Here is an 11,136-nt window from a genome sequence, read left to right on the forward strand (position 1 = left end):
TCCCTCCTGGAGGTGGGTTCCAGGGTCACTGGTATGAAGAGTTAGGGAGATGTCAAGGGGCAGCAGTGTTGGGGTAGGGGCATCACAGGAACTGCAACTGAGAGTTAGTGACCTGGTGAGAAAAGAAAGCCCCAATTGCACCCTGTCCCCCACTTCTCCTCCGGATTCCTCTGAGGGAGACTGGGCATCACCTGCAGGAGGCTAGGGCTCTGGAGGGTGAGACACCACTAAGAAGTAAATTTAATTGGAAGGGAGGCAGCTGGCTCTGCCGGTGTCTTTTGTAAAGCTTCCGTGCTAGAGGGAGACTTCTGACAAAGACAGCTCACATCTTCACGGGGCGAGCCCTGACACTTCCTTCATGAGGCTAGGAGCCCCAGCTTCCTGATGGGTTTGGGGAAGAGGTCTGTGAACCCGCGCCCCACAGTACAGGCCTCAGGAAAGACCTCCTTTGACCCTGACTGTTTTCATCATCGAATCAAAACCAGACTGGAGGCCAAGGAGACGGCTCAATGGGTAGAAGTGAAGTGTTCCTCACATAAACCTGATAATCTAGTTTGAGTTTTTGGATCCCACTGGGGAAGGAGAGAGATCAGCTCACGAAAGCTGTCCTTTAATTGTGTGTATGTGCACAATCTCTCTCTCTCTCTCTCTCTCTCTCTCTCTCTCTCTCTCTCTCACACACACACACACACACTAAACAATAAAACTTTTTTTTTTAAAGAAACCACATTGGGGGCTGGAGAGATGGCTCAGTGGTTAAGAGCACTGGTTGCTCTTCCAGAGGTCCTGAGTTCAATTCCCGGCAACCACATGGTGGCTCACAACCATCTGTAAATGGGGTCTGGTGCCCTCTTCTGGCCTGCAGGCATACACACAGACAGAATATTGTATATATAATAAATAAATAAATAAATAAATATTAACAACAACAACAACAAAAAAGAAACCACGTTGGTTGAGAAAGATATCATCACTGTAGGATGGGAGCTGGGTTGCACCCGTGTGTGTATAATGCAGAGAGATGAGCTGTGCCCTCAAACCCTTTCATTTCCAACCAAACAAGTTCCCACCCAAGATAACAGAACAATGAGTGTTCTGTCCAGTATTTTAGCTGGACGTGAGAAGGGACAGGGTTTGTGAAGATGGGGGGAGAAAGAGGCACCCTGTGACTGTTGTCCTCCCAGGGGCCTTCCCAAAGCCCCCTGACTTGTCTTTTCCACAGCCTTACCCGCCTACTGGGTCCCTCACAGACAGGACCCAGAGTTCAAAGCCTCCTCTGTAGAAGTTTGAGGGTCAGGGCCGTGTCAGCGAGGCCCACCTCTTTCACTATAAGATATTATTTGTAGTGTTTAACTATGACTCATGAATTGTTCGCTCTTTTCCTCCAGAAATAGCGAGTGCTTGTGACATGCTAGCCCGGATGATAGGCGCTAATGGCCCTCCTTAACAGGTGCTGGGAACATCAGAAACGGGTAAAAAATAATTCCCAGCTTTGCCATAGAGCATGTGCCTAGCATACTCAGAACCTCTAGTTTAATTCTTATCACTGAAAAAATTAAATATGTGCATATATGTAATTATAAGAAGTGATTGCAGAATAGGCTCCCAGAGGCTAGGTCGTCAGGAGGGAAGGATGGGTGGGGATTGCTTATCAGTTTTAGGTAGAAGTCAGTGGGTGAATCTGTGGGGCGTTTTCTTGATTGATGATTGATGTGGGAGAGTTCTGCGTGTGCAATGCTGCCCCTGGGCAGGTGGTCCTGGGTTGTATAACTTAAGTGAGAAAACTATGGGGAGCAAGCCAGTAAGGCAGCACCCCTCCATGGCCTCTGCTTCAGCTGCCCTGATTGCCCTTCATGATAGGCTGCAAGCTGTAAGCGGAAATAAACCCTTTCTACCCCGAGCTGTTTTGGGTCACGGTGTTCATCACAGTCATAGACAACAAACTGGAGCCGAGCAGTGGTGGTGCACACCTTTAATCCTTTAGCCTTGATACATATATACATCATAAAATGATCAAAGCAGCCAGGCACGGCGGGATATGCCTTTAATCCCAGCAATTGGGAGGCAGAGGCAGGTGATCTCTGTGAGTCTGAGGCCAGCCTGGTCTACAGAGTGAGTTCCAGGTCAGCCAAGGCTACACAGAGAAACCCTGTCTCGAAAAACCAAAAAACAAAGAAAGAAAGCAAACTGGACCAAAGCGGTACATGAACGTGCCCTGATGTGTACATTACACAAGGTATACTTGAATCAAACCATCACGTGGTAGCCCGTCGACATGCACTATTTTTATAAAATAGAAAAATAATAAGAAGGACGAGGTGGTTCAGTGGTTTCAGTCATTCTTTATTTGGTTTTTCTCTTTGTTTCTTTCCTTGAATAAGGCATGGTCTCAGTCTGGTCCCAGACTCAAAATCCTCCTGCCTCAATCTCGCAAGGGCTAAGATCACAGGAATCCACCACCACACCGAGTTACCATGGAAGTCTTTTTCTGTTGTTGTTGTTAACATTACTGCTAAGGAAGAAGGGGTGGTCACATGGGGCTCCCTGTGGGGAGGTGAGGGGAGGGGACAGGTAGAAAGCACCTGGGGGAGCTCTTCAGTAGGATGTGTTTGTATCCATTCAGCAAAACCTACAGCGAGGCTAGGCTAGACACGGACTGACTGGATGTCTGGGCCTGTGGAGCCCTGGGATCCCTAGGATCTGGCTGTCTCAATGGTGAGGGTCGTGGGCTCGTCATCTATAAACTGGAGAAGCTGCTGATATAATACGATACAGACCCTAGGCTTGACGAATGAGCAGCATGCACAGTCTACTTCAAATGGAGGAACACGATGACCTTTGCCCTCCCTCCCCAAGCTCTCTATGGTTTCCAAACTGTGCTCATGATGGACCAGTTGTCTTCTCACCAGCAAATATCCCTTCCTGATGAAAGTTTTGTACAGCAGATTCTGTGCCCAAATCAGCTACTTCCATCTTTGTATAGTGAGATCTGCAGGACAGTTATTTTAGTTAGATCCTGCTCCAAGTTTTGTTCTGGTCCATTCATGTACCTCTATTTCCCAGGAATATAGACCCTGCCTGCCCCCCCCCCCATCTTGAATTCCCAGAGTCCTGCTAGCACACCGGGGCCCTCCCCAGGGAAGCCCTACTTAAATTCCTATTGCCTGCCTTCTCCACGGCCATGAAATCTGTCCCTGGGTTCGGGTTTCCCTCTCCAGACTCTGCCTTGATGCCTGACTGTGTGTTCATCAACTTCTAAAACTTCTGCATGGGTCCCTCAGGCTGCTTGCATCACCCCCTCTTGCCTCTTCCTGCCCCTGGACTGCTCTAGAACATTTAGATCTGTCTGTCTTTTCCCCGGCCCCTCCTCTCACCGGCTGCACTGGTAAGAAGTGAACGGACACCAGTAGAGACACATACTGCCCTGTGCCGTGTGCCCTGAGAAAGCCTAAGTAGCAGTGTTCGCTTTCATGCTTCTCACGCCCCTGCCTTTTCTCTTGACACGGGGAATATTTGCTTCTCTCAGGCTCTGGGTATGGGACAAGCACTCTCTCTGCCTGGATTTCCTGGGACAAACTGGCCATCAGAAGTGAGGTGAAATTCTCGTTACTTCTGGAGGGCAAGACTGTAACTGCGTGGAGAATCAACTCAGTTCACACGGGAGTCCACCGCTCCCCAGCTGGCTCAGCTGTTCTTTGGAATTCTGCCGCAGCCACTCCCTGGCTCTCAGCTGGCCCAGCGATTCAGAAAACATCTTTTCCCCCACCCACCCGACAAAGCTCACCCCTCAAATGCTTTAACCCTTCCCTTCCAAGTTACAGTTGCTACTAATGCCCAAGTACATGGTCCAGAATTCAGGAGAAAACAAAGTGACATGTGCCAAGTGTCTACCTCTAGGGGACAGGTCATCCTGTCTGGGACAGGTATAAAACAAAGCCATGTGTGCCAAGTGTCCACCCCTAGGGGATAGGTCATCCTGTCCGAGACAGGTATACTTGTGTTTCTCGGATGTACAACCCTAGTCTGGAGAGCCAAGCAACCTAACCTGAGTCAGATCCTTGGCCCCCAGTTGTTGCTGCCCCTGCCCCCCCTTTACATTTATGTGTGTGTGTGTGTTCCACGGAACATGTGTGGAGGTCAGAAGACAACCCAGCAGTCAGTTCTCCTACCATGAGGGTTCTGGGGATGCTCCCAAGATTGTCAGACTTGGTAGGTAGTATTTTTATCCACCTGTGTTACCTCCCCCCCCCACACTGCCTTCTTCTGTGTTATCATTTGTTTACAGTACTGAGGATGGAGTCTAAGGCTTCATTCATGCTCTGGCCCCTGTATCTTTAAACAAGCAAAGCAGTCGTAAGTCAGACTATGCTTGTGCCTGCAGAGCCACCAGACAGCTTTAAGCTGCCATGGATTAGAAATAGATGAAACAGAGCCAGGCAGTGGTGGCGCACACCTTTAATCGCAGCATTCGGGACGCAGAGGCAGGTGGATCTCAGTGAGTTCTAGACCAGCCTGGTCTACAGAGAGAGTTCCAGGACAGCCAGGGCTGTTACACAGAGAAACCCTGTCTCAAAAAAGCAAACTAATTAATGAAGAAGAAAAAGAAGGAGGAGGAGGAGGAGGAGGAGGAGGAGGAGGAGGAGGAGGGAGGGGGAGGAGGGGAGGAGAAGAAGAAGAAGAAGAAGAAGAAGAAGAAGAAGAAGAAGAAGAAGAAGAAGAAGAAGAAGAAGAAGAAGAAGAAGAAGAAGAAACAGGAGGACCCTTTTGTCTAACTCCCCAGGGAGAGCCAGGTCACTACCCTCTGTTTGTTGGCTGAGATGCACATCTTGGCCCGTGCTTCTGATGGTAGAGTTTTCACTGCCCCATGGTGCCAACACTTAGAGTAGCTGGGCGCCACCCTCGGCCTAGCCAGAGCCGGTTCTCCTTCACCCACTCATCCGCCTTCCACTCCCAGGGCAGCTGACGGGTGGCCCACTAAGAGCTTTGGGGCTATTTTTATGTGACCATCTGCCACCTAGACCGGGTTCATCAGGCAACAACAGGCCTGAAGAATTCACAGCAGGTGGTGACGCCCAGACAGCTGAGGGTCCCGCTGCCCCCGCACCCCTAGGCAACCCTTCAAGGATGCTGGGAACACGGCTGAGAATAGATCACAGGAGGGTCCTTCTGCTCATCATAACAGGGTGGTGTGGTGGCTTCCTTCCTGTGTCATTTTAGAGCAAGCACTGACCTAGGTAAGGGAGGTCTGGGCACAGTATGGGCCCAGGGCTGTGGCCAGCTGATCCAGTTGACCTGACTCTACCAACCTACTTAAAGCATATTTTAAAAGTTTTCTGTCCTCGCCTTCCTGGGCTCAATGGCTTTTCCTGGGGACTTGGGGGCCACAGGTGTGCGCCACTGTGCAGAACTTGAGTGATTTTGAACATTTCCGAACCAGGAGGGGAAAGCTAGAGATCTGAGATCACAGCACAAGGTCTTTGGTGAACTTTGGGAGCAGGACCCTCCTCTTTACAACCCTGGTTCAGGAGAGAGTTATGTGACGCCCAAGGTAGTTGCAGCAGTAAAGCTACCTCTGCCTCACATGGGTGGCGACAGCCAACGACGGGCTGAACCCTTCTTTATACCTGCAAAACCCCCTTCCACTTGAACCACTTAGAGAGCTCCTTCTCCTGTATAAAATCCCCCATAAAGCAGTGAGTCAGAGAATGGAAGGGAGTGGCGGTAACACGGAATAGACAGAGAAGAGGAAATTGCCCATCTAAACCCTCTGTGGGCCCAGCATGGTGGCACACTCCTTTAATACCGCTGATTGGGAGGTAGAGGCAGGCAGATCTCTGTGAGTTTGAGGCCAGCCTGGTCTACACAACTAGTGCCTGCCCAACCAGGGCTTTGTAGAGAGACTCTGTCTCAAAAAAAAAAGCACTTCTGTGTCTGCTGTACTATTGGGTCTTGGTATGTGTGAGTTTCATGCCCTCACAGCTGAGCAGGGTGAGGCCTGGATGACCTCTGTCTGTCATGTGGCCCACTGTGGTTTTACCTTTGCGTGACTCACCTGGAGAAATAAAAGGATATTCTTCTTCAGTAACAAATGGCAGATGTCACTGTGTACAACTTCAAAGTCTTTCCTAGCCACGACAATCTGAATTAGTGGTGGGCTCTGGCATGGGTGTGTGTGTGTGTGTGTGTGTGTGTGTGTGTGTGTGTGTTTGGTCCTGCAGACAGAATAGCCCCCCGTAACCCTCCCCTAAATGCAATGGAGAGACTTGAAGGAGCCCCCTTCTGCCACACACCCCATTCAGGCTGTGGAAGGCCTGGGCGTGGCTGTAGGCTGCCAACCAGACTCAAACCTATTCATACATCTTACTCTGGAATCTGGCAGAGAATTGAAGAAAACTGTGACAAAGAGCAGGGGTCCCAAAGGAGGTGGCAGGAAGGAGAGAATGACCGCCCAACGTTGCCTTGGCCTATGACAGCAGGACCCTGGCTGGTGACAGTTGTCCTTAGAAGTAGAGGCTCATCTCTGTGCTGAGAGCAGGCACAGCTTCCTAACCAAAGGGGAGCCACATCTGGAAAGCTAGGCTTTGTGAGGGAAATCAGCCAACATGTCCTGTGCCCCAGGGCATCTCTGGACTGTGGATGTTCTTGTTTCTTGGCACGTGAAGGAAAACACAGGCAAGGTTGGGGGTGTCATCCCGGGGAAAAGAAAAAGCACAGACCGGGTGTGGTGGCTCATGCCATTAATCCCAGCACTCGGGAGGCAGAGGCAGGTGGGTCTCTGTGAGTCTGAGGTTAATCTGGTCTACAAAGTGAGTTCCAGAACACAAAAAAACAAAAACAAAAGGCACAGGGGAGCAGTTACATGAATTAAAGAACTTGGAGGAAATGGGATCACAGCTGAAGGCTGAGTGGAGAAGTGGCATTAAATGGCATTCTGTGTTGTTGAGTGGCATTCTGTGTCATTGAGTGGCATTCTGTGCCGTTGAGTGGCATTCTGTGTTGTTGAGTGGCATTCTGTGCCGTTGAGTGGCATTCTGTGTCATTGAGTGGCATTCTGTGCCGTTGAGTGGCATTCTGTGTTGTTGAGTGGCATTCTGTGTCATTGAGTGGCATTCTGTGCCGTTGAGTGGCATTCTGTGCCGTTGAGTGGCATTCTGTGTTGTTGAGTGGCATTCTGTGTCGTTGAGTGGCATTCTGTGTCATTGAGTGGCATTCTGTGAGTCTGGTAGGAAGCAATTGTTTTCTAAAGAGTGGATAAAAGAGCAACAGCAGAATTGTAGTCCATGGAGAGATGCCTGCTGACCAAAGGCATGATGTTTACATATTTAAAATTTCTGCAAAAAGGCACACTGGTGGCACGTGCCTTTAATCCCAGCACTTGGGAGGCAGAGGCAGGTGGATCTCTGAGTTTGAGGCCAGCCTGGGCTACAGAGTGAGTCCCAGGTTAGCCAGAGCTCTGCAGTGAGACTCTGTCTTGGTGATGATGGCGATGATGATGATGATGATGAAAGTAAGGTCAACTTTGTGCAAAGTGAGTTTTTCAGGAATGGAATTTCTGCTCCACATAAACTGAATCCTGATTTTACAGAGAGGCTTGGGCTAGCACATCTGTCCCGAGTAGGGGTATTTACACTGGAGCCCAGCCATGGCCATGAGGTAATAGCTTCTAGAATACTTCGTTCTGTGTTCTCAGAGTTTGGATGACACGCTGACCCAAGCAGCAGAAAGTTCTGGATCAGGCCCACTGACCACAAGCTAGAGGTATTAGTGTGTCTTGGGGTTTATTGGGGACAGCCACAGTGGGCACAGGAATTCATTTTACTTTATCCAAAAAAAAAAAAAAAAGAGGCACACTAAGAAACATTAAGACATCAAGGGGGTACTCAGGAGACTTAGGGCTGACTTAAGAGCAGTTATTCTGGCAGAGGACCTGGGTTCAGTTCCCAGCACCCACTTGGTGGCTCCAAACCATCTGGAACTACAATTCCAGGCGATGGATGCCTCTGCCGACCACTATGGGCACCAGGCATACACGTGGTGCACAGATACATGCAGATGAAACATTCAAATACATAAACTATAAAAATCTGGGGGAGGGGGCGGGGGTAAAACCATAGCAGCGCCAGGGCCACGAACTCTGAATTCATGAGAACTTTTCTTTTTTTCTGAACTATTATTCTAGACACAAATAAATAGTATTCTTGGGGTTAGCCCTATCCATCCTGGATGCACAAGCCTCAATAGGGACATCATATGAGTGGGCTCAGCAGTGACTTGAGTATCAGCAACTCCGAATACCTTGAATAGTGAATAGTCCACTCCTGCTGGAGCCAACCTAGCCCACTCCCGCTTCTCTCCGAGATGCAAGATTGTAGGAAGACTAAGATTAGAATGAGAGAATGTCACATTTGGAAAACATGCTGCCTAATTCGAACCAGAGACCCAGAGCTGTCTCTTGCTGAGGTCCTTCCATGTATAGGGTGATTGCTAACTACCTCCCCCCCACCCCAGCTTCAAAGACTCTTTAAGCAGCCTTTGATGACACAATAGCAACCTCTGTGGCTTCCTCTCAGCAGGTCTTCCTGCCTCTCCTGAGAATTCTGGGAGGAGCTGCTCTATCCAGGGTCACTGACTAACTGAGGGTGGGGGTGGGGAGGAGCTGGAGATAAAGGCCGACAGACTGCTACCTGTCAGTTTCCCAGCACCAGGTGGTCCTCCTGGCTGCAAGCCCCTTCTTACAGGGAGGTGGTGACCAGAGCCCAGTCCCTTCCTAGGTCTCTCCCAGCAGCCTCCTCCACCCCCCACCCCGCCTGCATCCTGAGAGGGAAAGGACAGCCCCCCTTGCTGGCGACTGAATAGCAGAGCCGGAGAACTGGCTGACTCAACAGGATCAATGTGGAGTGAAAATTCCTTTTTTGGAAGCCGGGCAGGGCAGTGGCTTCCGAGGAGGGGGGTGGGATCCTGGGGAAGTGATGCAAGCTGGGGGGAGGGGAGGAGCGGGGGGGAGGGGGCAGCACTGAGTTCTGAGCCTCCCATCCAGGCCACACCCCATCCCTCCTGGGCTGTTACTGCAGGGGCTGCAGAAGGCGGGCACCCTGCTCCTTTTATAGGGTTGAAATTCACAGGACGTGTGTGTGTGTGTGTGTGTGTGTGTGTGTGTGTGTGTGTGTGTGAGATCTTGCTAGTCTCCCTCCTCCAGCCTTATCACTTTCTAGAAGTTCCTAAAAGAACCAAACAGCATCAGGAGGGTGGTGGACACCAATGGTGCCTGCCTGTCCCTTCACTAGGAACAGCAGCAGGTGAACAAGTTCATTCCCTGGGGCCCTTCACTTTTTCTATGCCGGTGGCAGTGGGGTGTGAGGACCTGATCCAATACATGGCAGACATAGTGAGGCCTAAGATAGGCTTGCGGTGGTGGGGCTGAACTGTACAGTGTGTGTGTGTGTGTGTGTGTGTGTATGTGTGAGTGTGTGTGTGCACTTCACGTGTGTGCATGTGTGTGTGTGTACTCCTAGGCTGTTTCTGTTCATAGAACTGGAACAGGCAATTAGAAGAAATGCAGCTAGGCCTCTGAGCCACTGTCTCCCTGAGCAAAGTCACAGTCAGGGAAAGGGCCGACTCAACAGGATCAATCTAAAGGAACAGACATCTCTCCCAGAGCCTGTTACTGTTCACTCAGGGAACAGCATCTCATTTCCTCTGAAAAGTCTACTTTGATGACAGGTTCAGGGAAGATACTGTCAGAGCATCCCCACACAGGGGCCAAGGGTGACACTTGGGTTTCCTTTAAGCAGTGTGGCCCAATGATGGAGCTACCTCCAAAGAAAGAACCAGGTGACAAACAGGTTCCTCCCAAGGTGCTTTGAGGGCCTATGTCCAGCTGAGTACCAGCTAGAACCCGGAGCCAATAGGGCTTTGCTTTGGCCAGGGCTAGGCAGAGCTTGGCTCCTGGCCACAAGCCTTCTCTTGGCTTCCAACCCGAGTTTCAATCGTTTTGTTTCTTTCTAAAATCAAGGCTGAACCTACCCATCCCCACCCCCAAGGCCCCCTGTGTAGACCCTTAAGCTTTAGGGCCTTTGGGGCTCATTAAAAGCCTTGGCAGGAGAAGATGGCTCAGTGGGTGAAGTGTTTGTTATACAAATTTACAGACCTGGCCTGGCGGTGGTGTGCACACCTTTAATCCCAGCACTCAGGAGGCAGAAGCAGGTGGATCTCTGTGAGTTCGAGGCCAGCCTGGTCTACAGAGTGAGTTCTAGAACAGCAGGACTGTTTCACAGAGAAATCCTGTCTTGGAAACAAACAAACAACAGCAACAACAAAAACCCAAACAGGATTTGCAGACCTGGGTCTGGATGCTTTACTGTCAATGGTTCTTAATCTGTGCATCATAATCACCAGAGGGTCACATAGCAGGTATCCTGCATATCAGATATTTCTATTATAATTCATAACAGTAGCAAAAGTACAGTTATGAAGTAGCAATGAAATAATCTTACGGTTGGAGGCCCCACAACATGAGGAATGACATTAGGAAGGTCGAGAACCACTGGTTTCCATGAACCATGGATCTGCAATCCCAGCGGTCCCACGGTCAGATGGAGGTAGAGACGAGAGACTCCCAGAAGTGTGTGCTAGCCTGGCTTGTGCGACATCCCAAACAAGGTAAAAGGTGAAGACTGACTCCCATGTTGTCTTCTGACCTCCACACGTATGTCATGGTGCACAAGCACCTGCACTCACACACATAGACACACACACATGTGTGCATGCCCCTAAGAGGAAAAGATCCTTTTGAAGGAAAAACTAAACCAAATAAAACCTTGGCTTATGTGACAGATCATTTCTTTTGTACTGAGTACTGATAAAGACTAAACAGCAATGGAACTGGAGCAATGGTTCAGGGGTTAAGAGCATTGACTGTCGCTCCACCCCCACCCCAGGACCCAGGTTCCATCCTATGCACCCACACAAATGCTCACAACTGTCTATAACTCATCTGGAGAGATCTGACGCCCTCTTCTGACCTTTCTGGGTACTGCATGCACATGTTGGCACATGTTGCCTAGACATGTAATAGGCAACACACACACACACACACACACACACACACACACAGACATATAATAATAATAAAATTAA

Source organism: Myodes glareolus, chromosome 13 (assembly GCF_982192425.1).
Source record: "Myodes glareolus chromosome 13, mMyoGla1.1, whole genome shotgun sequence".
NCBI lineage: Eukaryota > Metazoa > Chordata > Mammalia > Rodentia > Cricetidae > Myodes > Myodes glareolus.